A 26,091-nucleotide genomic window follows, 5' to 3' on the forward strand; every position below is an offset into this window, starting at 1 on the left:
CGCTCTTCACCTCAGAATATGACAAACCTGCACGCCCGGTTTTCCATCCTTTAACGTCCTTGTATTCCTCTGTCGCGCTAGGTTGTCGACTCTCGGTACGTAACTGCTATTCACGAGCGAGCGCCGTTAGTCGTCTCGGAGAGGTCGGCGAGGTCGGCGTCATTTAATAGAGCTCGGTGCCAACGCTCGGGGCTTCCGGCTGCGGGCCCCAATGTTATTGGGTTATTGGCATTTGTATTCTCGGCAGCACGCTCATCCCTTGTTTTCATAACAGACATGAAACGAAAAATATGAAACAAATGCCGTATACACACGTACTTGTCTCACTCGTAATCACGTATCGCCTCGGCTTGACTTGTCTTTTTTTCCTTGTTTGTTCTATCACGATGCGTCCGCTGACAGCGAGAAAGAGCAGCTCCAGTCACACTATAGGGTCAGTGTACGGTGAATCACTTTTTTTTTTTAATTTTCGACTTACGAAGTTCATCGATTACCTTGATCCGTTCAGGGGTTTCTGATTATTTGCTTAACGTGTAGGCGTAAAAATATTCTCAATAGTGCTTTTCCATCAAGTCGGTTGTTGGAATATGCATCTTACAAGGCATTCGGATTTCCCAGAGGCAGCGGATGATTAGACCCATACCCAGGCACGTACCCAAGGGGGGGGGCCCGGCCTCCCCCCACCCCGAAATTAAGGAGCATACCCCCCCCCCCTCCCCGCCCACGCCACCACTTCTCACACACATTCCTAAGGCGCCGCCAAATCTATGTTGCGACTTGACAGTTATTCGGCGGTCAACATTTTGCTGCCTTTTTCACTCCTTTTGGATGGCGGTAGTTATCGGCGTCTCCTGGGATGTGAAGGCCAGTTTCCTCATCAATTCGGTGCCCGCTCGATTAACTCGAGGTGCATTCAGTTGTCGCCGTCTATTCAATGGTCACGCGCATTGTTGTTGTTTCTTAGTTCAACCTTCTTCGTTTAGACTGTTCCGGGGACCAGGAAAGGTATTCAGTTCGTGATCAGCTGGTCTGTGTGCACGTGGAACGAGTTGCGACCAGAGGAAGTGCCAATTGTAAATTTTTCTTTTTGTTTCATTATTTCCTCGAGTGACGGCACGCCTCGACGCTGAGAGATCCTCAGAACCAACCATATACACGTGATATGGGTTAGACAAAGTGGAAAATACAATAATGTGAGACAGCGTACATCACCAAACCCTGCAATAACCGTTAAATCTTAAAGCAATATGACTGTCACCCGTTACCTCGTCTGGTTTTCGCCTAATTGTACAGCATTTTCGTGCAAAATGGGCAACTGCAAACAAAAGGAGCAAGGAGCTGACAAATTAAGCGATCTACTAAGGGAGAGAGCCAAGGCAACAGCCAAACAGGAAAGAAAAGCGAAGATTACCAAATTTAACCGTTGTTTGCGAAAACATTTATGAATCAACATATTTAAAGAAGCAGTGATAACACCGTCGTAAGTGGAGGACAATTCCGTGTGTTAATGACGCTTCTACAGTTATCATTCGAGCCGCCTAACGTAGCCGCTTCTCTGCTGTGCTTATGTAGGTGTTTTTCTAACATTCCGCGGTGGGCGCAGTACGTGTAGAATCGCAACTTCCTGCGCCATATGCGGTTGTACGCGACTGGCGGCCACGCATCGTTACGTAACTTACCAAATAACAATACGAGTCGGTACCCACCTAATTTGCATAGAAAAGTTGCCTTGGGTTGCCCCCCCCCCCCCCCCGAAAAAAATCCTGGGTACGTGCCTGCCCATAACCATCTCGTACGAAATGCGACTGCAAAAGTATATCACGTGGTTTGCAATATTTCAGTTTCCCAGGATGCAAAAGATCTTCTTTAATAACGAAGTGCCTAGCAGTCGTAATTGCCAAACTTACGCTTTAGTTACTTTTATTTTTTCATTTTTTGGATGTCTCAGTTTACTGGTGCCAAACGCAAACATGTGACAAAATAACACTAAAAATGGATGAAAATTCACCGCGGCAGATCAATTACTATGGTGTCCTGCTGCTGACCACTAGGTCACGGGTGCGACTGCCAGTGGCGGTTTCTGCATTCCCATAGGGGCGGAATGCAAAAAAAAAAAAAGAAACGCTCGAGCACCACGCATTTCGCGCGCGTAAAGAAACCCTAGACAGTCGCAATTAAACCGTAGCTCACTACTGTACGGCGCTCCGAAGTGTGTAGGCATCACAAATTGGCGCTCCGTTGCGCCGTTTCGTGACAATAAACACCACAATTTCGTTTTATTGTTCAGTGGGTGAAATAACAGCGGTTACCAAAATCACCGCTCCTTCTAGCCCTGCCCGTTCACGAGCCAACTCTCGCTGACGGTCGCGGTAGGCAGCTTCTTCCTCAGGAGCATGCACTACTTGTGGTCTTCCCATAATTGTAGCTTGGATGGAACGTGCGGTACCCCTAATCCAAAGCTCCGTATATTGGGCGCAAGGCCCACCACTGGCGATGAGTGCGTTTCAATCGTTTTGACGATTGGTTGGATTGGTTTGATTGACGCCTTTGTGTTTCTTAATGACGTAATACACGCGTTCGGCTGCGACGGAAAGAACGACGTCAGTGGCGGTATGCCCGCAGTCCGCCGTTGTCGGTTGCGTTCGAGGTCTCGAGTTTGCTCGGTGGCGTGGTTAGCAGCATCCGGCCGCCATTGCCGCTTGCGATCCGTCAAAATTAAATTGCTTCCACATTAAATCTGTCCGTCACTTAGCGAATGGATGGCTCATACCCCCTTAAGCAATGGCTCATACCCCCTTAAGCATTTGCTCATACCTCCTTAAGCATTTGCTCATACTTCCTTAAGCATTTGCTCATACTTCCTTAAGCATTTGCTCATACCCCCTTAAGCATTGGCTCACACCCCCTTAAGCATTGGCTCACACCCCCTTAAGCACTGGCTCATACCCCCGTAAACGTGGCCTCCCCATTACGACGACAGACGGGCAATTCTACGCTGGAATGATTAGCGGCTACGGAGCCAGCTGTGGAAGAAGACGACGCTCGAGCCATTGCTGATGACGATAGTTTGCTGTACACAGGCGCGGACAGACGGATTTTCGTTTCGCATGACCATAGAAAGCTTCGCTTTAAAACTTACCTTTATTCAATGTGACGTAGTACGTTAAGAAAGGAACTTGCCTTTGAGGATGTAGGATTGGCAACATCACCTCACGTGCAGCACCTTGTTAGGATATGTGTGGAGTTAATGACTAGTAAATACATACTTTCGTGTAAGACGTTATCAGACAACTAGGTCGAACAATAATCGACACCTGTCCTGCAACGTTACCAACTATGAATGCTAATCCAATGCCCCTCCCGTTAGATTAATGCCACGTGCATAAAGTGGCCGTGTGAGTTGTGTGGTGACACTCCTGCAGGACTTTTACGGTACAGTTAGCGCTCGAATGGAACTAGATTTTTTTTCTTGAAGCTACAACATTATCGGCTCAGAACATCGAAACATTCAACATTAATACGATATTCTTATCGGTCATCCGAAAATAACGGCGCCCTTTGACGCCCAAGTTGATTTAGTGCCACTGAACGTGATTAAATAAAGTGTGCAGGAACGATCGATGATTGCCAATGTAAGCGGAAAGAATGACCGAACGACCGACCGAACGAACGAACGACCAAACGATTTCTTTACCGAGTGCAATCATCGACCAACCGCTAAAGTGGGCGAAAGCGAGAGAGAGGAAAAAAACTATTCGCGTCAACTGCACTCTTAAAATTCGGAGATGGCGTCGTCGTTCGCAGGTCCATTTCGCTGTAGCTGCAACGATGCTCTGTACGGTAAAGCTTTTCTAGCCTTAAGCGTACTGGATTCTCTTACGGCTGCTCACCCTTAAAGCTGAAAAAATTGTTATTTGAACACAATTTTAAGCGAGTTCAAACTAAACATGTAATGAGGGAAGCCGTATAATTGAAAACTGTCTAAAACGCCTCACCACCTGGTGTGCACTGCAAGATCCGATGCGAGAGTTTGACAGTGATGACCATAATTTCTTTTTCATGCAGTTATCGTGTTGTCATGCTTACTTGCCATAAATATTCTCCGTAGTATGAAAATTCATTTGTCCACATGAATGATTCCATTTTATACCCTAAGGATGAGGGTGTTAACCATTGGATGAATCATCAACCTTAACGGTGCAAAAAAGTTGCACGTCATGGTACGGAAAATAGTTTAGAAAACGCGGAAACAGAAAGCACTGGAAAGACAACACAGATGCCAACAGCACAAACGCCATTTTCTGTATTGTGTTGGGAACGCTTCCTTTCGCGAACCTTGAATCCCTATAATCAACTCGCTCAGCTTTACTTTTGTTCTAAATCCTAGCGCTGTATGAAGCAGCGGATAGGTGTGCATCAATGGCAGCGCGCAAATACATAACAAACACGGCGCTTCCATATCGGGATAGTATCACGGCGATTAGGCAGGCCTTGACGGCCAAATGGCAACAGACATGGGACCATTGCTTAAGCAACAAGCTACATCTTACTAAACCCGTAATTGGTGAGTGGAAGTCGTGCACTCACCAGCAACGGTTCTATGAGGTGATCCTGTGCCGACTTCGGATTGGACATACACATTTAACACACAACTTTCTCCTCCGAATAGAAAACCCGCCGACTTGCGAAAAATGCAATCAACCCCTTACAGTAATACATATCCTTATAACATGTCCACAGTTTGAAACCCAGCGGCGGAAGCTTTTACACAACCTATATAATTTAAACACACCTTTACACCCTGCCCTATTACTGGCGGATGACCCGCTAGTGCCATTTACTAACCTGTTCCACTTTTTAGAGACAACTGGTTATTTACGCGAACTATAATGCAATGCAGGTTTGCCTGCTCTAACCTTGCGTTTCCTTTTGTCTTGTGACTGGCGCAGCATGGCCTTAGTTGCCTTTGTGCCATTAAACTAACCAACCTAGCGCTGTCTCCGTGTAAAGAGTCGACCTTTATGAAGTGCTAAGTTTGAACGATCATTATGCAAAAGCATCTAGCCTCGTCTGAAGCTTTGTTGATCAGCTCCTCGCCGGGACACCGGCGGTGCTGTTTCAACCTCTTCTTTCAGCAGGGCGCCTTCGAAAGAGTAACGGCAGGCCGCCTTTTTACTTTTCCGTTGTGCGTCTTCCCGTCTAAACAGAAGCCGTTGACGTTTAATATTTACACTGTTGTGGTGCTGTCTCCCGTTCTTCCTTTTTTATTATTATTATTTCACTTCGTGTGATTATACGCCCTCAAACCTTCAAATATGCAACGCGGTCATCGGCTTTCACCTGCGCGTGTTGCTCACCACACGACTCTTCATTCACAAACCGTATGTCATTGGACATGAGTGTAAACAGCAAATAGGCTTTAACCGCCCTTTGCGCGCTGAGCCATACCCTCAGTGCAGGGCAATGACTAGCTTTGTTTTGCTATGGGCGCTTGTTTGGCGAGAAAGCTGACTTATGCGGCAGGCTTCTCTCGGTGTCATCGTAGTCATGGCAATCACGGCAACCAAATTGCTCCCGCCTGCTTTTCCCGGTTCCTGGTCTTCCTGGTTTCCTAGTTCCTGGTGCTTCCTGGTTCCTGGTTTTCGCATTGTCTGATAAATTAATAATTGTTGTAGGCGCTAAGCGATTACTATCAGAATCGCGTTTGAGGCACGCAGTATATGCTATGAGCGTTTTCGCATGCACTTGCAAGTTCATTTACGCCCTGCGTCGGTGTTTTCAAGGCTGGCTGTCAGGCTACGCTTGGCTGGGAGTCGAGAAAGACTCCATCCAAGAAGACCTGAAAAGCTTAGTAAGGCAGCAAACGCACGGCATTCAAGAACTACAGGCCCTCATATTCGGCATCGAGCCAATGTTCGAGCTCGAGGGACCTTAACTTGGACGCACACGTTTCAGGCAATTCGTTGGAGGCGAAGTAGTCATTGCCATAGCACAAGCTACAAGCACAAGCGCTTTACGCCGCTTTTCATGCATTTCGCTGCATCAGTATACACTCTTGCCGATTTGTTCCCTTTTACAGCGAAGCTGTTTATGGCTAGGGTTCCGTGCCTTTTTACTGACCGGCCGCTGCATGTTGAAAGCCATATTGACGGGTAGAATGCGCGCTGCACTTTGTTTTCAAGGCGTAGTTGGAGTTGGTGCATGCGGCTGCACGAATTCGCTTGCTGCTGCTGCCGCGTTTCCTCACTGCAGCGCTTTGACCACGAGTTTCCGCGGTCATCGAGCGAGATGTGTTCACGATGTCTTGTACGTGCCTGACACCATGCTTTTTAATTTAGTTACACACGCGGACAGTTTTTTTTTTTGTGTCTATGAAGGGAAAGCTACGGAGACAAAGCGCGCACAAGTGTGTCCTGAAAAGAGCCCCGTGTTTTAATGCACGTTAGTTTATGCTGGGGAAAATAAGACATAAACACCTTATTAGCAACAGTTAAATAGTACAGCACACAGCGCTGAGTGTAAATGTTTACTTATTTCGCGGCTTTTCCCTTCCGCGTCTGGGGAAACGCGACACCGTCACGCGTGGAAGCTGCATCTATTCAGCGTCTGCACCGAGCAGCCGAAAGCACTGTCAGACGCCGCCAGACTACTTGGCGCGGTAACACATGTGCAGCAGCCGCGAGCCCGTAGCTTTCCCTTCATATCCACAGAAAGTTGTCCGCAAGTATAGCATGACTATGTTTACAACTTTATACGGCCGATAGAACTACTATCCTCACTTCGTGCAGCTGTCCACTACTTGGCTATCGCAATGGATGCTTCGCCTTTCGGGCTAAACTTCGACTTTCTTTTTGCTAGTTCTCAAATCAAGATCACGGGCAAATTTGGGCACTCACGGGCACTCTTTCATCGGAATGAATGAACTCATTAATTAATTTAATCAAAAGGCATACGTGAAAGGGGTCCAAGTGACGTTTCTAAACGTCGTACTTACAAAACTTGGGGTCTCGGGCAAACTGTTACATGCTTGCGTGTGCGCTCAGCACACTTCAAGGTTTCTGTTAGATACCTCCAACGCGGGTGAAGTCCGCCTATAAGGCTATGAGGATGGAGTTGAACCTCTGTCGCCCAGCACAGCAGCACAATGCTTTAAACGTCAGGCCACGTACGATCGCACGCATGCTTCTCTCGTGCAAAAGTCGCTCTTTCAAACGTTTGGCGCGTGTGTCACGTGCCAGATCATCGCATTTACTCCTTCGTGGCAAGAACAATGCCAACAATGCGGATGCTCCCTCATCCTTCGTCCCAAAACCTCAAGCCTCACCATGTGAATTCGCTAGCGTCCTGCAAGGGTCATTCACTCCTGTCCCCAGTGTTTTGGACGGCAAAATGTGATCTGAACAGCTGTGATCTGAACAGCTGGGACACTGGGAAACAGCTTCTGTATCGAGAGTGTTGGAAACCACTTCCGCGTCTTGTCGCTCGACAACGCGCAGAACTCTCCGAGTGTCCAAGCCAGCGGACGGCCACGCGGTAAAGGCACTCCTCCGAAGATCGCTGATGTACGTACGCTGAGCTTCCTATACACCCTTGCTTGAATCGGGATAAAATATGTTGGTACCCCCACTTGTATTTATTTTTCCGTAAGAAAGCGGCAGAGCCTTGCCAGTTTTCATTCTTTCAAGTTATCTTCTGAGGTGAGCAAATAATATTATAGTCACGAGCTACGTGTTTTTATTTGTAGAACGCATACGTGCTTTAAGCTGTAAAGCCACGTACGGGGATTTAAATCATGCTTTGAAAGAAACATAATCACTCTAAGCGTCGCCCGTGTCTCCCTCGAAGTGGATGCGAGCTCTCCTTTCGCTCTTGACTTCGCCGGTTAGAGGGCCCTTCTATTGTTGTCTCATTTCTTTGTTATTCGGCATGTGTACTGTTTCAGGACCTTCAACAACGGCTATAAATATGTCCTAGGCGTACTTTGAGAAATGTATTATAAAGTTGAGTCGGTCCGTTTACGACGTGCTCTCGAGACTCGCTAGACTAGGTGCTATTATTAAAGCGTAGAATACGGCCGTTGTTATAGCTTGTCAAGTATAAGAATACACAGGCGTCAAATGAAATTCTAGCCTGAAATGCTTGCTCATAGACAAGACATTTACGTTTCTCGTTTTCTCCGTTGTTGGAGCGCGAGAGACGAAGCTCGTTATAGATCATCCGCACTCCCCTGTCGCGTACCGCTCGATTGTTCTTACTTTGTTGTTCAAAAAAGAAAAATGTGGCCCCAACGCACAGTTTTTGCAATTCATGTGAAGCGAACCTTTTCGTGAAGCGGTTTAATGAAATGCTACAAGTATGCCTATTACAATTCTGCGTCCTCGATGTAAACTTGGGCGCACGCATGTGCTTCCGCACGCCGTTGCTATGGAATGTGACACGCACATATTGTCTCGCATTTGTTCATTTTTCTTGTTCGTTTTCGGTGAACCGCCTGCTTCTTGGCCGATCCTCTGTTGGGTTTAATTTCTGTAGTATAGAAATCATCATCGCGAACACGCGGTTACAATCTCGAAGAGCAAGTTGGTGTTGGCATGATATAGTTATACGTGCTATTGTGTCCGATCTTTTTTTACAGTGAAGCTGCATATGGGGGCTATGGTTCCGTCTATTTTTTGTTCTCCGTTAACAAAAACTATCGTCATCAATTGCTCATACCCCCTTAAGCATGCAAACACTGTAATCGCGCATACCCCCGTAAGGCAGAGGCTTACGGGAGTATGCATTTCGAAAATTGTCATTATCAATGGCTCACACCCCCGTAAGCAAACAAAAAATGCAATGGCTCATATCCCCGTAAGGCAGATGCTACAAGCACTCAGCAAAGTACAGCGAACAGTGAACAGATGCTTTGTTTTGTTTTGAAAACACACATGCAATTAACAGGAAAGGAGAAGCGACGAGCAAGCTGGCAGCTGCCACCGGAAGGGGCACCACGCCTGCCTAGTCTTCAGAAAGGAGGGGACAGAAACAGAAAATCGCGCATACAACATGTAGAACAGCATACGTTTCAATAAAGAACAAACTTTAAAAGAAAACCATCCTAACCACATAATTCATGATAAGGCGCTCGTGGTAGCAACGCGAAGCACTTAGCGCTCCCCGCAAACGTTTCCCGGTAAACATCACTGTCGCGCAAGCTGCCATGGTGACGCCATATTTCGACATGGGGTATGACGTCACTAGCCTTTCGTATATAGAATAACCAGCCTGGCAACTGATTTCAAAGTCGTTGCAGAGCCGCTATGGGCCGCGGTGTGCTGTCAAAATTACGGTTACTTCCATTCCTACCCTTACTCTAACATAGCACTACTACCACTACTCTAAAGCCATAAAGCATTGCATGCCACCCTCAGCAGTTGTAGTGGTGGTTTTCCACAGCTTCGCCGGTCATCCACCTTCACAGAGTGGAATGGCTCGTGTTTCTTATTTATGGTTAGAGCATCAGAACCGAAGGTTGATCCCTGCATCGGGCCGTAATTCAATATTCAATTGCGATTAGCATGCTTACGATACTTCACGCACTTTCCGGGGGCTGGCTGGCTAGATGACTAGCTGGTCGGCCGGCCAAGTAGGTAGGCAGGTGCCCCTCTTCAGTGAACCTCTCTGACGCCAACACGGTCAATTATTTGGCGCTTAGTATGGGCCGCTCTTCATTGAGAGACGAATCGTTTAATATTTATCCGGTGCCAGGCGGAATCTAACCAGCTTTCGTATGTTGTCAAACTTGTCCGAATGTCCACTCGCACAACCGCAGTCCGCGTACTTTCCGGCGGCGCGCCTGAATGACGCGACATGTCTAGAGAGAAGCGCGAAAGAGGAGCCCGAATGTAGTACACGCCTCATACATGACGTGTCCCTGAAGTTGCACTACGGTGTCTCGCTACATTGCTTCAGTGCAAACCAGTGGCAATCACGTCGGCATTGATGGGTTCCGCCGGATTTGTTTCGTATTTTTTTTACATACCCAGTGACCCTAGTTCTTACATTTTGACGGTCATTGCTTTCTTTTTTTTTTCCTAGCCGCCTACTAGCTCCCGTCACTTCCGTGTCCGCGTGAAAATGGACGGGCGAATAGCGAACGCTCCAAGAATAGCGGTAGCGCTCGAGGCTTGCGAAAGTATGCGAGAAATCTATTCAGTGCCCTGCCTTTCATGACCGGATCGCGTAGCAAAGCACCGAAATTGTGCTACGAACCACACCGAACCGCAGTGTCGTGTGAGACTTTACTGAAACTTACGGGCAACCTCAAGCTGCAGTGGAAATTGCAGTTAAGCACTTGCGCTAGGTAAAATCAAACCAGTCCCACTTTTTTCGGTGTCTTCACATAAAGTATGATTTTGGTTCAGAGATGACCGACGAGCCAACTGCAACATTCAGGCTGTGAACTCCGCTTTTAGAAAATTTTCTCGGAAGTGACTGTATTCTAGAAAGTGAATCGATGCTTCATTAAATCTAGGTAAACTCCGCTTCTAGAAAATTTCCTCGGAAGTGAATGTTCTCTACCAGCTCAATGGACCGCTTCTTAAGATTCAGTCTTTAAAGCAAAAGGAAAATGTCTTCTGTACTCTTTAACGACACTGCAAAAGCAAGAACCACGTGAGTATGAGTAAATGGGCACGTTCCGACCTTACGTATTCAGCCGGCCGCAATCTGTTATGTAACCCTATGCTGTTCCTTTTCATCACAAGTCTCAGAAACCTGACGTACTTGAGGGAGACGCCTGCTGTTGAAGTTAATCGGCATATGCCCTAGCAGCATGCGAGTAAATAACAATGCACATTTGTCGATTGCGAGTGTGAAAGCGCGAAAACACCGCGTGTGTCGTGCAGCGATCCGCATAAAGCGCATTTCGAAAACATATTAATGTATGCAAGACCTCGCCCACGATATCACGTTGAGCATTGGCTTGGAAGAAATAAAGAAGCGGTGTATATAGTGACGTGTTTTTCGCGCGAATGCTGGCTTGTTGTTGACGGTATAGAAACTTAAGCTGGATCTTACAGCAACCAAATCGCTAATTGGCGTTGTTAACTGCTGGCGCGTTATCTTTTTATATGTATATATATCTTTTTATATCTTATCTTTATATATATATATATATATATATATATATATATATATATATATATATATATATATATATATATATATATATATATATATATATATATATATATATACACATATAATATTGCCTGTGGTAGAGATAGCACAATTATAATTCTCTATCTAAATTACTCGGTCAGGCGTCCATTACTCCTGCAAAAAATCAACACTTAATTAAATAATGAACATAATTACGTTTCACTTTTTAATTATTGACGCTACGGCCACTATTTCAATATACAAATTATAGCCGGCGAGTTGGCAAGGCGTGTTCACTTCGAACAATTTCTCAGGACTGCTCCAGTTTCGAGATATTAATCTTCAAGGTGTCCGACGAAATACCTGGACGTCCAAGTTACATTTGCGCTTCAATGAGTAAAACAGTGCTTGCTTTAAAAAAATTACTTAAGTTTGCCCGTTACAAAAGAACTTCTACCTTTCTGCTCAGCTGAGAAGTGCGAAGAGCAACTATAGCGACGTAAAATTGGTAGAATGCGGTAATAACGCTAGGAAGAAGTGGGAAGCAGGTAACGCCTTTTTAAACCGTAATACCCAAAATGTCATATCGAGAATCATTCGCAATAACAGGACATACAGTAATGCGCTTGATATTACTAATGCCTTTTGTGACGCTTTCTTCATCAACAGTTCTGATTCCGCTTCATGCTTCAACACGTCTTTTAGCCGCCTACCTCATTCGTGTTTCCTTTTTCCACCGACGTTTGACGAAGTTCAATAATTGGGACCCCGAAAGTCTCTAGGGCTGGCCTCAATAATATTAACGCTCACCACATTAAAATGATTGCACACCATATTGCTAACGTTATTTCTGATATCGTTTACCTCATTTTTAAAGCCGGTGTTTCCCACGTGAACTCATATGCGGTCCAGTCATTCCTTTCAAGAGAGGTGATCACACGTTCATGCAGAGTTATGGACACATTTTTGTCCTTCCATTGTAATAAAGTTATTGAAGAACTTATCTAAAAGCGTGGAACCACCTTGACTCAACAATAGCTGATATACAATGGCATTAATTTTCAGTAACATGATAGAAAAGAGTAAGGAATGACTGCTAGAACAACTTTAGTCTTATGCAAATTTGCTTTTTACATTGTTTTGATCAATCTCTTATGTTAGATTGTATTAAGTTATACACTGTTAGGTTGTAAACAGCTGTGTTGCATTTATATTTCATGACATTGTATGGTATCACAATTTATTGTATTTATCACATTTCTTTTAGCGTTAGAGTGGACTTCACTAATTCAAAGCATGAAACGATGTCTCTTTTTTTGCATTTGTTTTTGTCCAGACTATACTGCGTAGCTACATGTAGCGTGTCTAGTTTATTTTACTTTGTATACACATCATCATCATCATCATCAGCCTGGTTACGCCCACTGCAGGGCAAAGGCCTCTCCCATACTTCTCCAACAACCCCGGTCATTAACTAATTGTGGCCATGTCGTCCCTGCAAACTTCTTAGTCTCATCCGCCCACCTAACTTTCTGCCGCCCCCTGCTACGCTTCCCTTCCCTTGGAATCCAGTCCGTAACCCTTAATGACCATCGGTTATCTTCCCTCCTCATTACATGTCCTGCCCATGTCCATTTCTTTTTCTTGATTTCAACTAAGATGTCATTAACTCGCGTTCGTTCCCTCAACCAGTCTTCTCTTTTCTTATCCCTTACGTTACACCCATCATTCTCCTTTCCATAGCTCGTTGCGTCGTTCTCAATTTAAGAAGAACCATTTTCGTAAGCCTCCAGGTTTCTGTTCCAGGTTGTATACACTTGTTCTATGGAAAAATGCTGTATCAACGCTTACATTGTAACAATATGCCCACCTGCTATGGTCTCGATAAAGAGACTGGCAGTACTGAAAATAAAATGAAAAATAAATTCAGCATTCTTTCCCCCTATCAATTTGGCTTTCGTTGGGGCTTTATCAAATATTTTGTAGCACTTATGGCTCTTCCGAATTATATTAAAGAAAGCTATTGATATTGGTAGATTTGCGTCATCCATACTCATGACCTATCTAATACCCCTGACACACGGGCACTCTAAAGTCCTTCAGGTAAAGGGGCATCTACCGGAAAGGCGTTCAAGCGCAGTGACTCGCCATAAAGGCGTATCTCTCTTAGGTCAAAGTTCCTTTGCTTTGAAGTAGACCGCGCAGCTACTTTTCGAGCGGAAAGGGCGTTACACTCGCACACAGCGTGCACAACTCGTCCATAGAAGGAAACCTGTCGCAAAACTGCGGCGCCCCATAAGTATTTTCTTTTACTTTCCGAAAATGCTTTGATTTTGAGCTGTTTTTTGAACAGGCACTAAAAACAATTAACATTCGATCTGACGCATGAGATAGCTGGTCATTTGAAGAAATACTTCGGTTGATTAAAAAAATCTGCATATCTAGAAACCCTGACGACACCCGTATATTGAAGTGCTTCACGAAGCGCTGAATCGAACTTGGCAAAAAACACGCTACACAATACGGGCGCGACACTCGAACCAATACAAACGCCTTGTTTTTTGAACAACTCTTGTCGCCGTGCAGTACAATGGTGCGCCTTAAATACACACTCAGAAGCTCCCGGAAAGACTCGAGTGCAGTTCCGCATTTGTCCTGAAAGGCCACAGTCCCGTTATTCTCGAGAACTACCAGCATCGGCAGGGGAAAGTCGAAGCACGAGTTTCCAGAGAGTTTCATATCAGAAAGGGCGAGCTGGTTTGCATAAGGCGACCCATCAGCGCTTACCACAGAGAAAGAGTGTCGGTTTTTATCGGGGTTCGTCTGACATCTTCAGTGTGCGTGATTGGTCTTTCTTTTTGCATGTGCGTTTGCGCAGCAAAAGCAGTGTTTAAAAGTACGTGGATGTTTCGATCAATGAGCTGTGTGCGTGGGTGCGTGCGTGGGTGCGTGCGTGGGTGCGTGCGTGGGTGCGTGCGTGGGTGCGTGGGTGCGTGCGTGCGTGGGTGCGTGCGTGCGTGGGTGCGTGCGTGCGTGCGTGGGTGCGTGTGTGGGGGTGCGTGTGGGGGTGCGTGTGTGTGTTGGGGTGCGTGTGCGTGCGTGTGTGTGTGTGCGCGTGCGTGAGCGTGCGTGCGTGTGCGCGTGCGTGTGCGCGTGCGTGCGTGCGTGCGTGCGTGCGTGCGCGTGCGTGCGTGCGTGTGCGTGCGCGTGTGCGTGTGCGTGTGCGCGCGTTCGCGTGTGTGCGTGTGCGTGTCACGAGGACGAGAGCAATGTATGATCAGTGTTGAGGTGAACAACGGTGATGACAGATGCGCATACGTATCAACCAATATTATAAGACTCTGCGACTCTTGTCATCCGGGCACATAGCCATTCTGGAGGATTTGCTAGGAATGGACTCACGCCCAGTGGCGCATACCTTCCCAGTAGATAAGTCAAAGAAAATAAAGTAAGTCAAACAATCCGTGCAGTATAATGCGCTCTTCCATTAGCAGGTGTGTGCTTTAGAGATATCTGGGTAGTGACGCTATATGTTCCTGTTTAAGCAAGAATTATTTTTTCTTGGTACGCAGATCAGAGGTGCACTTACTGGCACTGCATTGTCGGTCATCCATACAAGGGGTATATATATATATATATATATATATATATATATATATATATATATATATATATATATATATATATATATATATATATATATATATATATATATATATGGGTAGCCACGACAAACCCGGGAGGGTAGGCAATTGAAGCCTCGCTGTAATAGAGTGAGCTTTTGTTTGGGTGCCCCCAGCCATGCCACGAGCAGTGTTGTCCACATTTGGGGCTTTGAGCTTTCTACACGCTCCATCATCTCACTGCGTGCCAGCCTTTCAAAGCGAAGCCTTCTCTGAGAACGCTCCCCGTGCTTTCTCTACATAGCTCAAAAACTAGGCCGAGACGCGAACACCCAATCCCAAATTTCCCGACCGTGGCCGCTTGGTGCTGCCGCGTGATTCTGTTGCCTAGCAGAATGGCTCGTGCTTAGAAAAAAAAATTAACTGATGTGCCCAATGGTGGTATCGAAATTCAGTACCACAGTACAGCAGCCGGATGCTCTAACCATCAGAACACAATCGCATGTCTATTTCTGTCGTGTCAATACCAACTAGCTATTCGGGATGGTCGCCGCCCGTGTCATATTGCATTGCGCAGGTGCGCGAAAGCTCATGCGCGCGCACCCAAGGAGATGCGAAGAGGCTGGGCTTGGACTGTGGAGCTTCCCACAATTACTACAGGGAACTGTGGCGCTGCGATCGTTCGACCACCACAGAAATGATGGGTAGTGCATGGATTTGTCTGATCTTCGTGCTTGTGGATTCAGACGTTCCTGTGGCTGTGTTTATTACTTTTTATGTGTGCCTAACTTGGCCTAAATTTAAGATCAATTCACACTTTTCTTAAAGAAGACGGTAACAAGACTCCGCAACCCTGCATAATCGCTGCTAATCGCAGCTGTTCCGCTTGTCCATGTGTCCGTGGGGTAACGGTTTCGATATCGGGCTATTGTGCTAGAGCACCTGTGCTCGAATCCTGATGTCGGACAGTTTTAATAATGCTTTCTTAATAATAACGCAGTACTTTCTCAAAAATGACCTATTTGCAAATTCTAGAATCTCTTCAAGCCCAGGACAACGAAGACCCACCATCTCTGTGCTACCTGAACTGCCATGTTTGCAGCTTCCGTATAGACACTATCGCAGCAGTTCCCCTTAGGAATTGTATGAAACCTTATGGGTTGGACAGCTTGTTACGTGGCTGATGTCGTATATGCGAGGGCTTTTGGAATGACGTTAAACTGGCATTGCAATAACGCAAACTAACGCAGGCTTGAGGACCCTTCTTGCACTTAAACAAAACTTCGCTGTGCGCGTAGATTCCAACAAGGTGCGTTGGATCTGCCGAAATCTTATCAGCAAATTTGAAAGCTGCCTTTCACACGAGGTCCAAGTGTAGAGCGCCGAACATTTCACGCATTAAGCATGTGCGCGAGATTTGTCCCGCCTTTAGCTCAGTTGAACGTCGTGCGGTGGCGGCACACACAATGGTTAAGAGAGTGTGTGTTCTCCTGTAAACGTTCCATTGGTTTGCCTAGGCGTGCCAAGTTGGCAATGCTGTTGACTCCACGCTCTCGGTCCGTTGACGTCACGAGACAGTCGCGCGTTTGTTCCCATATCTGTCCCATTCTCACTGCGCAGCTCGCTCCGTCTGGTGCGAACGATTTTGTGAGCACAGCGCGTCGTATCTTGGCATCAGCAACGACCTTATTGTTAGTCTTCCGTGAGGACGCTCCGTACATCGCTGCCTGATAGCAATTTTACGACAGAAAGCCACGCGTTTGTCAGAGATCTGCAACCGTCCATTCTAGTACCTTCTGGGGTATCCATAGCAACCCTGAATGTCATACAAACATGGCCGCCAGTGGTCCATTTTCTCCATTTGCCACGGCAGAGCAATTACATTAACTAAATTATGAACTGTGGTGCTACGCATTTCACTCATCACTGGCACGCCGAAAGCTCAATGTATACTATAGTTAAAGAGAAATATAAATTTAAAGCAGTACAAGGAATTTGAATCTTGTAGAGCCCTGTCTAATAGTGTGTTTCAATAGTTATACTGTCTTCATGATACTTCTCAACAAGATACTAGTAGGCAATTCCTCTTGACATTGCCACGGCACCGCATAAAGCTCAGAGAAGTGTCTATCATTTCTAGACCACGTCAGTTTCTGTCCGGCTGCGACACTCTCACATATGGCCAAAGAAAGTTTTGAGTATGGGATTCACTTTCGCGCTTCCAGGAGGCTGCCGCCCAATAACACATCTTCAGGCCACCTTTCCAAGCGGAAATTAAAGAGCATGCATGGCCAAATATCTGCAAGTTTCGTATGTCTTCAGCCACCGCATCGTGGTAGTTACAATTGTACACTCAAGTCAAGAGAATTAATCGAAAGACATCTGTGGATAGAATGTAGCAGAGAAGTAGGCTTAATTCTTTGAGCTTGTCACAATTAATTGTGCTCGTCACCTATAATAATCACACACAAGAGCAGGACATAACGGACATGACGGAGATGCTGCGCCGTCTAATTCTCCTTGCCATGTTGTCTGCGTGGTTTCAAGGTGTTTTCAAAGCAATAGGTCGAACTGCGGGCCTCGTCAGGTCACTAGCAGAAGCCTCAGACCACTAGCAGCTACATACACTCCCTTCAAGTGAAGTGACTGGAGGGGAATCTAAAACTGGCACTAGCCAATCAGCAGCGTTATCGTGAGGGTACACGTGTCCCTGCGTCACATGTTTCCCAGTCTGCCTCAGGGTGTCGTCTGCTCCGTCTCGAGCAGTCTCGAACACCTGGGAAGGCCTCGCACAGCTTCCACTTAAGTGACGCATTATTCCCTTCAGGCGCCAATGAAGTTTGCCGATAATATTGGGTTCTAGCACATTTCTCGTATCTTCAGCATCACTGAAGATGTGCAGGCACGAAACACACTTGGAATCATTAATTTTTTGCTTACTTTTGTTGCATCTGAAATTTCTGAGTTATAAAAATACCTGAGGTGCTAGAATCATGCGTATGGACTGTTTCTTTGGGCCTGAAACACTAGCGACAGACGAGAGCTGTGCGTGACAAGCGCTGCAACAGCAACGCATGCTGTACCTATTTTCACTAGCACAGTTGGCGCATGTTTATGAGCTTTCGCGCACATGACCAGTAGGAAGTGCCTTAACATGTACAGAAATCTTTAGAACGTGATTCTTTTTAGTGCTAATTTAGAGGTGTTTTCTTTGCGCGTATAATTGTTCACGCAGAGTCTAGAATGTTTAAAATGTTTATAATTTAATTTGCATACCCTAATTTCTGCGCATCTTGATTGCCTTTCCCCGAGACACCGACTTGATTAACGTATGGTATAACACCCTCGCTACTATCATAAAAAGAATGCTCAAGCAGAACAATCACTGGCCAAGCACGCCAGGCTAACCCTGCCTGCAGCACCACCACTATCTACGCGTGGTCCAATGAGAAACTCGCGACAGGAACCAACTCGATTTCTTCCACAGCGTCGCGCACGGCACCCCCAAATAACGAGCGCGGCTTGATGGCCCTTAACTAGAAAAAAACCATAGAGCATCTCGTAGGGTTGTACGTGACCAGCGAGCAATTAAACGTAGACAAAGGGTGGGCTTGTCACAGCGAATCAGAAGGCTTATCGTGACTATGCGAACCGGCCGCGCGGTTTATTCAGACGATTACGACGTTTCGCGTTGATAAGGTGGACAATACAGCGCGGCCACGTCGTCTGCCGCCGACCGGGGAGATAGCGGCGACGGCGGCGCTTTGCGGCGATCCACCTAATCACGCAAGAAGCTTCGGCAACCGTGTGCGGCCTTCCTCCACGGCACCCGTACCGGAGTGAGCGACTTAAGTGCCGACTCTTCCGAGCTTGTGACGCCAGTGAAGCTGGTAGTTTCGTTCGAGCCTTACACGCTGTGGAAGTTGTCCTAGTGTGTAGCCTCCTCACACCTGTTCCTCAGTTTCCGGTGTGACTTCGTGTAGCGGCTTGGATTCTTCTGGCTTGCATTCACCTCCGCTTCCCGTGCGGCGTTTCCGGAACCAACACACAGAAAAGGTACTATTTAACCTGTCGTCTGCTTCCGGCAGTCCAAGTGACTACGCATCAAAACGCGTTAAAGGCGCGCATAGCCACCGTAACTCCTACATCTAAGAATATCGTACGTCATGAAAACTTTTTTAGAACTTTTGCATAGAAAAGTCAGTATGCTCTTATCAGATACAGGAGTCTGTGTGTGTGTGTGTGTGTGCTCATTCAATAGAGATCATTTCTGGGCCTACTATACGGAGCACATCGCAAATGAAATAGCCTTTTCTTTTATTGCTCGTTACTTAGGTTGCTGCGAATAAAAGAAATCTTATAAATTTCAGTGTTGAAAAAGCACTGCCGCGCAATTATGCAATACCTTTCTGTTCAGCGTCGGACGCTATGAATCTCGTAAGATCGCCAAGCGTGGTTCAACCTCAGCACTTAAACAATCAAGAATCTCATGATTGCCAATTAAAACTTGATGTGCATATATGGCGCAATGTCGAAAACTATTCGGCCGGCTTTGAGAGTCGTCTGGCAGACGCAAAACGGACACAACACAGGGGTCATATTTGTGAAGCAAGTACGATAAACTTGCTAATGCCTGTGATTTAGGGGCGGTAATAGCGGTACGTTTATAACTTCCGATGCATGTCGTATGAGTCCTATCGCGCTGTACCGTTAATATCTATAAAAAAAAAGACCCATTGCTTTCTGGCCTAATTGAAACCTTATCAGTCAGTCACCTCTTATCCACGCACGAGTGCAGAGTGTCTGAGCACTAGGAAAGAAGCATTCGGCATTTAGTCATATGTGCGCAATATGAAGAAAGCTAAATATAACGCGCGGCTGATATTCACGGTAATATCAAATCACGCCTGCGATAACAATATCATTTGCAAGCCGTACAGGCGACCATCTTTAGCTTACCGGTCAGAAAATGTTAACTCTAGAGCAAGCAAGATAAGGGGCCCGCATGCTTCAAGTGGTCTCAGTGAAGTTATCTGCGATATTTTCGACACCCTCGGAGACTTCCTTTTTTTTTTTTTTAGAGCAGTTGATTGCAGGGCGGTGCATGAACTGCGCCGCCCTCGAAGCTGTAGATGCAACCTAAATGCTTTCTGAAGCATTATTTGCATGGCGGTCGAGTCAGTATTCTGTGCATATTCAGAGAAGCCTGTATAAGCCTGCATAAGGTCTATAGGCTGCTTTCTGTGTTGCCCATTTTGCAAAATTTAGTATAACTCGAGTTGGGACTTGTTAGAACAGCATGATTTGGAATGCGCACTGCAAAAGTTACCGAGACACAAAACGGGAGCATGAGCGTGAATGAGAAAGCACTTGTAACCAACTGATTTACTTCACGAATACATAAGGAGTGGACGCATGCGCAAAGACTATTGCCACACGCAGAGAACCATGCGCAGAACATAAAAAAGAAGAAAAAACCTGAATAGGAGCGAATTAACGGATGAGGGATTGCGCAATTTAAAAATGTAAATCACATGTGTGCCCTTATACCGCCCGACACACATCGCCTCCACGTCCGCTTTCGGAACTCGCTGTGCCGCACATATGTACAGCTCCGGGATTTCCTAACCATCCAGAACAGAAGCTTGTATATCGACGAGCACTATAGTGGGCATGCTTCTAGTTCATGTTCTTGTTGTGTGTCTGTGGAATTGCAACAATGCTTCGCTTTTCCAAAATTGGAAAACAGCACAGCAAAAGTCTGCAAGACAATTTCCAGACACCTTCTTGTGCTACGCGTGCGAGGACACGTTAATTTAATTGATTCAATACAAGGCAACGCGTTCTTTTTTTTTTTTTTTGAATGATTTGGACACGGATTATCTTCAATGTACAGACCATGGCATGCAAGATTAGCGCATTCGATTGAAATGACCTAACAGGCTTGCGTTGACCGCCTACGGAGCGAAAGTAGGTCACTGCAAACTCCAGTTACTAGGAGCTTTAATTCAGCGAGGAGGTATGGCGATTAACAACGGGTACTATGATGAGAGCTACGCGTAGTGTCAATAAATGTGTTTAAGCACGCAAGCAAACGCCCAACGTCTCACTCCACGCATTACACATCACCTGTGGCTTTTTACCGTTTAATTCCTCAGATTGCCAGCGAAAAAGTATGAACGGTGAGATTAGGTGCTTTTCTGTTCCTAGTACTCTTTCTTTTTAAATATTGCTACAAATAGGAGTAATAAACTTGCCTAGTCGAGTTTTGAGTGATCTCGTCGACGAGTGCTTGTCAACAGTCAAGAAGCAAAACAAAGTTAAATTAGTCATTGAGCCAGGAATCATACCCAGGACCCTAGATCCTTTCACGGACACAGAATCTTAGTCCTTGTATCACGCACTCAGTATTTCAGCGTGGCGACAATTCTATATGCTGTGCTAGGAGAGGCCGCAACGCTTCGTGACCTAGCATTGCTTCAATTTGCGCGCACCATAGTCTAAGTCTAACCTTCTGCACTGCTTGAAATTTTGTGACGTTGTCTTAGCGGCTAAAATAGTGAAGGCAAGGCATAGCCGTATATGCCGGGCCGACTGGCACTCACAGTAAAACCACAATAGAGGTAGTGCCGGGTGACATGGGTTGGGCATCATTTGAAACCAGGTGAGAGCGGTGCGAAATTAGTCCGATCACTCAGGATCATGTATGAAAATTAATGGGAGGGGGGCTAAAGTGCACCAATATCTGTACTTCAAAAGCGTGGACACTGAATTGGAGGAAGAGGGAATCTAAATTGTGAACAGACCGCCAAGAGTCACCAAAAAGAAAGTGAGAGAAACACAGTGAATTGGTCGCAAAGAATGGCAGCAAAAGAAAACATGGACTAGTATGGCAAGATAGAAGTCGGTAAAATCTGTGCAATCAACAAAGGGCAGTGCCTTGCTTTATGAAGCCCGAATTGGCTGCTTGAGGACAAAAACACATCGGAGCAAGTATTGGAATCCAGACGAGACATGTGTCCACTGCAGCAAAAGTCCGGAAATGATTCCGCAAAATGCAAAGGCATGCCAAAGCATTCACTCAGGAAGGTCCGTATTCGACGTCCACCTTCCAGAAGCGCTAGGATTCAAAGCGAATGGAAGCATTAACTGATCATCAGTCGATATAAGCAAGAAACGGTTAGAGTGCTAGTGAAAGAAAAGCGGGGAAGAGATTGATAGAACCGAACTAGTCGATATACAGTAGCGTAGCAACAGGGGGGGCCGGGGGGCCGTGGGCCCTGGGTGCAATGGGCCAGTTGGGGGGGGGGGGGGGGGGGGGGTGTCATATACGTCTGAAGACACCCCTCTTTCCGCCGGCTACACCCGGGGGGGGGGGGGGGGGGTGACAGAAGACCTATGGGCCCCGGGTGCCAGACGACCTAGCTACGCCACTGTCGATATATCTCTTCATTAATATATAGATATATTAATCAAGAGTGATATATCAAGGAGGTATAGGTAGACTTCTATGCATGTGTATCACTGATTAGCTCAAGCAGACTAAGTGACTATTTGTCTGCGAAGGAACACAGTAACATGAAATAAATAAGGACAAGACGAATACACAGGGCTGTCGCTTTCTTCCAACTAAGGTTTATTTACCGGTAAATTAACTAAGATTATTTGTCGCCATCTCATTACGAAGGAAATGCCAATTGAAATTATCGATATTATCAGCAGCAGCAGCAACGCATGAAGGGGCTACGTGCGCTTCGTTTTTTTTAAGGATAACTTATATTAAGTGCGAGAGCCAAAGCCTGTGTAAACTAGCCGTATCCTATCGCTACTGCAATGTCAGGCACAGTGTTGCTCACTCGCAGAACTGCGTCTGTGTTAAATGTACAGTTTTTATGCGTCAAAACTTCTACAGTGAAGATCGTATACTTAAGTGATGATGTTTAATCAGTTCCAGTATAACATAAACTGAGATGTAACACAAAGTGTAACGTAGTTACCGTGTGAATTTGGCCTTCTCGGCATTATGCAAATTATTTCGACGCTAGGTGTTTTTGCCGAGTAAGAATGAAGTGCATTTCCCGTACGTATCATGAAGATTTCCCTGCATAATTTGAATTCGCTTTTGTGTACGAGATACGTGGCCTTCCTGAGGAGTCATGTTGGAGAAGCGTAGGAGCGCATTATTCGTGGCACCGAGACCATATTGCTTCCTTCAAAGATATTCTGAGTCTTCGTATGCACTATTTGGCTCGGATAGTATCTGAATAATTCTAAAGCGATAATCATTATCAAAAACAGCGTTATGTAGTCACAAAATTATTTCTGGGAGATGCTTTCTCGAAGGACTCACATTTGTATATCTTAAATGTCTTAAATTCTCATAACAGCAACTTTATTGGAACTCTTCGTCGTTTCTTCGCGCTTGTACAGACGTTTGTTTATAAAGTCAATTGAAGTGAGAGCACGCTTTGTGGTAGCGCCTCTAGCTCAATGTTTCACTGTAACTTGTCTGCCGCATGCTGCGCGATGTGCATTGTCTGCTGTTGTTGCACGCTGTCTGCTGTAGGTTGCATGCTGAACGCTGTTCACGGCACAGCGTCTACCGCACACCGCCTGAGAACATCTGCTTATCACTCTATTGAGCGATGCCTGCTCGTCATCCTCTGCGTGAGGGTTGCCGACTGCCTTTCATATTATTTTGAGTTGCACAGGCCCCGAATGACGCTCTTGTTTCTTGCGCAGCGCTTCCGGTTCACCTCCTGAGATGACTGGGAAGGAAATTCATAATGCACCAGAAAGAAAATAGAAAAAAGCAGTACAGTACAAAATTCATGGGTTTCATTATATATATAACTCAAGTTGTAACTAAACTTATGCTCTGATATATATATATATATATATATATATATATATATATATATATATATATATATATATATATATACCAGAGCATAAGTTTAGTTACAACTTGAGTTACTGAAGTGTCTGGAATAATGAGAATTAATTAGCAATCACTGATTACCGCGCACCAAAGCACGGAACCGTACACTTTAGAGATCCGCCACGTGAGCACGACTTTGGCGAAATTCCTGGTAACTCGGAAGTAGAAAGCTGGAGTAATGACGTCACTAATGATGTCACACACAAGAACTGGCTAATTAATGGCGAGCATTTGCCTCCGAGTTCGTTTCGTGCGTTCGCCTAAAGTTCACCTAAAGAACACCAACGCCGAGGTGCGAGTGCCACTAAGAGACACCTAAGCCAAAGATTGGAGTCGCCTACCACTTTTTTTGAAACCGTATAGGTAGTGAGGAATTCTAGAGTCAGAACTGCTTGCATGTGAAGAGTTGATGTAATATGCGATGGTAGTTTCGCCCAGCTTCACCGTTGGAGTTCCGCCACAGAAATTGTGTAATGCTTGATTGCTTGTTCATGAATTATGGCCTTCAGCTTCATGTTCCTGAAAAAATACTTGCATCAGATTTCTCCACACTGATGTTGACTTGTTCAACAGTTGCACAAATAGATTCATTGTGAAAGGCCTAAATAATTAGTAGCATTTGACGGTGACAGTTTACAGCTATAGTAACCAGCTATATACAGTGCTGTTTCCTTCATTGTAGTTGCGTATGTGAATAATAATGATGCTCTGTAGATTATAATGCTTCGACGGCGCTAGACCGCATTGGTCATGAACTACTCTTAAAACGGTTGCACCCTTTGGGGTGTATATTTGTCCGACAACAATAATCGTCATCCGCCTTGCTTGCGTTTCCTTTCTTGAAAACTCGGCTTTCGCTACTTTCCTGTCGAGAAGCTGCGTCACACTGATAACGCGCATGCCGTTCTTGACTGGGAAGTACCGGGCTCGCAGCGTTAAAGAAAGGAAACGCGGGCAAGACCGATGACGATTATCGTTGTGGGATAAGATAAGCCCCAAAGGGTGTAAATTTTTTTAAGAGTGTATATATGCTTGGGATGCAAAGATCTCATGACATATAAAACTTCTACCAGCGCAGCAAATAAATTAATATTTCAAAGGAAGATTTTTTATGACCAATATAGGCTCAGTAATCAAGCGTATAACGTCGAGGTGTTTTGTGCGGTTCTTAAGCTGTAAAACTCATTCATATTCTCCATAATCATGTATGCGTGCAGCGGTTTGTCAAAGAAGGCGGTGCCTCTTCAAAGTTGTTAAAAGCGACAGAAAAACCCCGCAACCTGTGCTTGAATTCTCCTAATAACATGCGGCGATATTTTGCCGGTCTTTTCTCTTTGCGCCATTGAACACGCACTTCCAGTTTGAGGGCTCATGCTTGTGCCTCATTTCTAGTTGCCGCAACTTTTTTTAGATGTCCTCACGGTGTTCTAATCAAGCCGAGATTATTTCTGAAAGCGTGGATGGTGGAGTTACCTAAAAATGATAAAAGCATATGACAGAATGTAATCCTAGTGCATTGGAATACCTTGCTGTTACAGCAATACTAATCAGTGTCGTACATTGCAAATTTGACAAGAAATGTACCGTATCTGTAACATTTAACCAAGGGAAACACTTACCGAAAAGTGCGGAAAATGTCTAAAGGAAAAGTGCGTATGCTTGAATAGGATTCTCCCCAAGTTTTGTTTTTACTCAAATGGGAGGGGTTGATTTTTCGCAAATGGAGCGACTTTTTCAAAGCAGATAGCGCTTCAGTTTAAGCATGGATGTCAAGCGTGAACCTTGCCTGCTTCTGTTTACGCTATCTGGCATAGGCCTTACAGTTGTTGATGACGCCGCTATGTCTATAGAGTGCATGCAAGTTCAGACCGAAAATAACCGTGTCTGCGCGCGCATTTACTTTTGGAGTAGGAACGTTGTATTTCGCTTTCCAAGCGCGACGCTTTAGTCCTGCTCATGCCAAAGCAGATTTAAAGTTAAGCTCGTGTTATCGGCGCCTTGCTTGTTGAAATGACTAATTCTATTGGTTGATGTGGAGAAATTATCTTTATCTATGATATGATTTCCTGTGAATCACCTTGTTGTCGCACAATAACCTCGATTTATATAGGTAACAACCTTGTGCAACTGGTACAGCGCATCGGTATCAGATGCATGGTCAGATTATCATTACCTTTATCAGTGTAAGTTACTTTAGGTTTTGTTCCTGTCTCCATAAAAAAAAAACCGCCGTCATTTTTTTCTCTCTATTCAGCAGTCACAAACCAATGTGCTTGCTTCAATTCTTCTGTAACTCACTTCCACTAGGGATAGACACAGTACTAGACAACTGCGTTTATTAGAATAGGAGATCGAATCATTCTTATTCTTGATCTAATCGCA

The 26,091-nt window shown here is 45.4% G+C and overlaps 1 protein-coding gene across 2 annotated transcripts in view; it reads left to right on the forward strand.

Annotated features, from left to right (window-relative positions):
- LOC142585078 (dual serine/threonine and tyrosine protein kinase-like) overlaps nt 1–26,091 on the forward strand; it is a 153,646-nt gene that overhangs the window by 24,240 nt on the left and 103,315 nt on the right. The window contains exon 1 of one of the 2 annotated variants that reach the window (XM_075695576.1): nt 18,614–18,824. The exons of the other annotated variant lie outside the window; for it this stretch is intronic. The gene's annotated coding sequence lies outside the window, so the exon portion shown is untranslated. Of the gene's footprint in view, nt 1–18,613; nt 18,825–26,091 lie in introns of those variants that run through there. 2 annotated transcript variants of the gene reach the window in all.

The sequence above is a fragment of the Dermacentor variabilis genome, chromosome 6 (assembly GCF_050947875.1).
Source record: "Dermacentor variabilis isolate Ectoservices chromosome 6, ASM5094787v1, whole genome shotgun sequence".
Lineage (NCBI taxonomy): Eukaryota > Metazoa > Arthropoda > Arachnida > Ixodida > Ixodidae > Dermacentor > Dermacentor variabilis.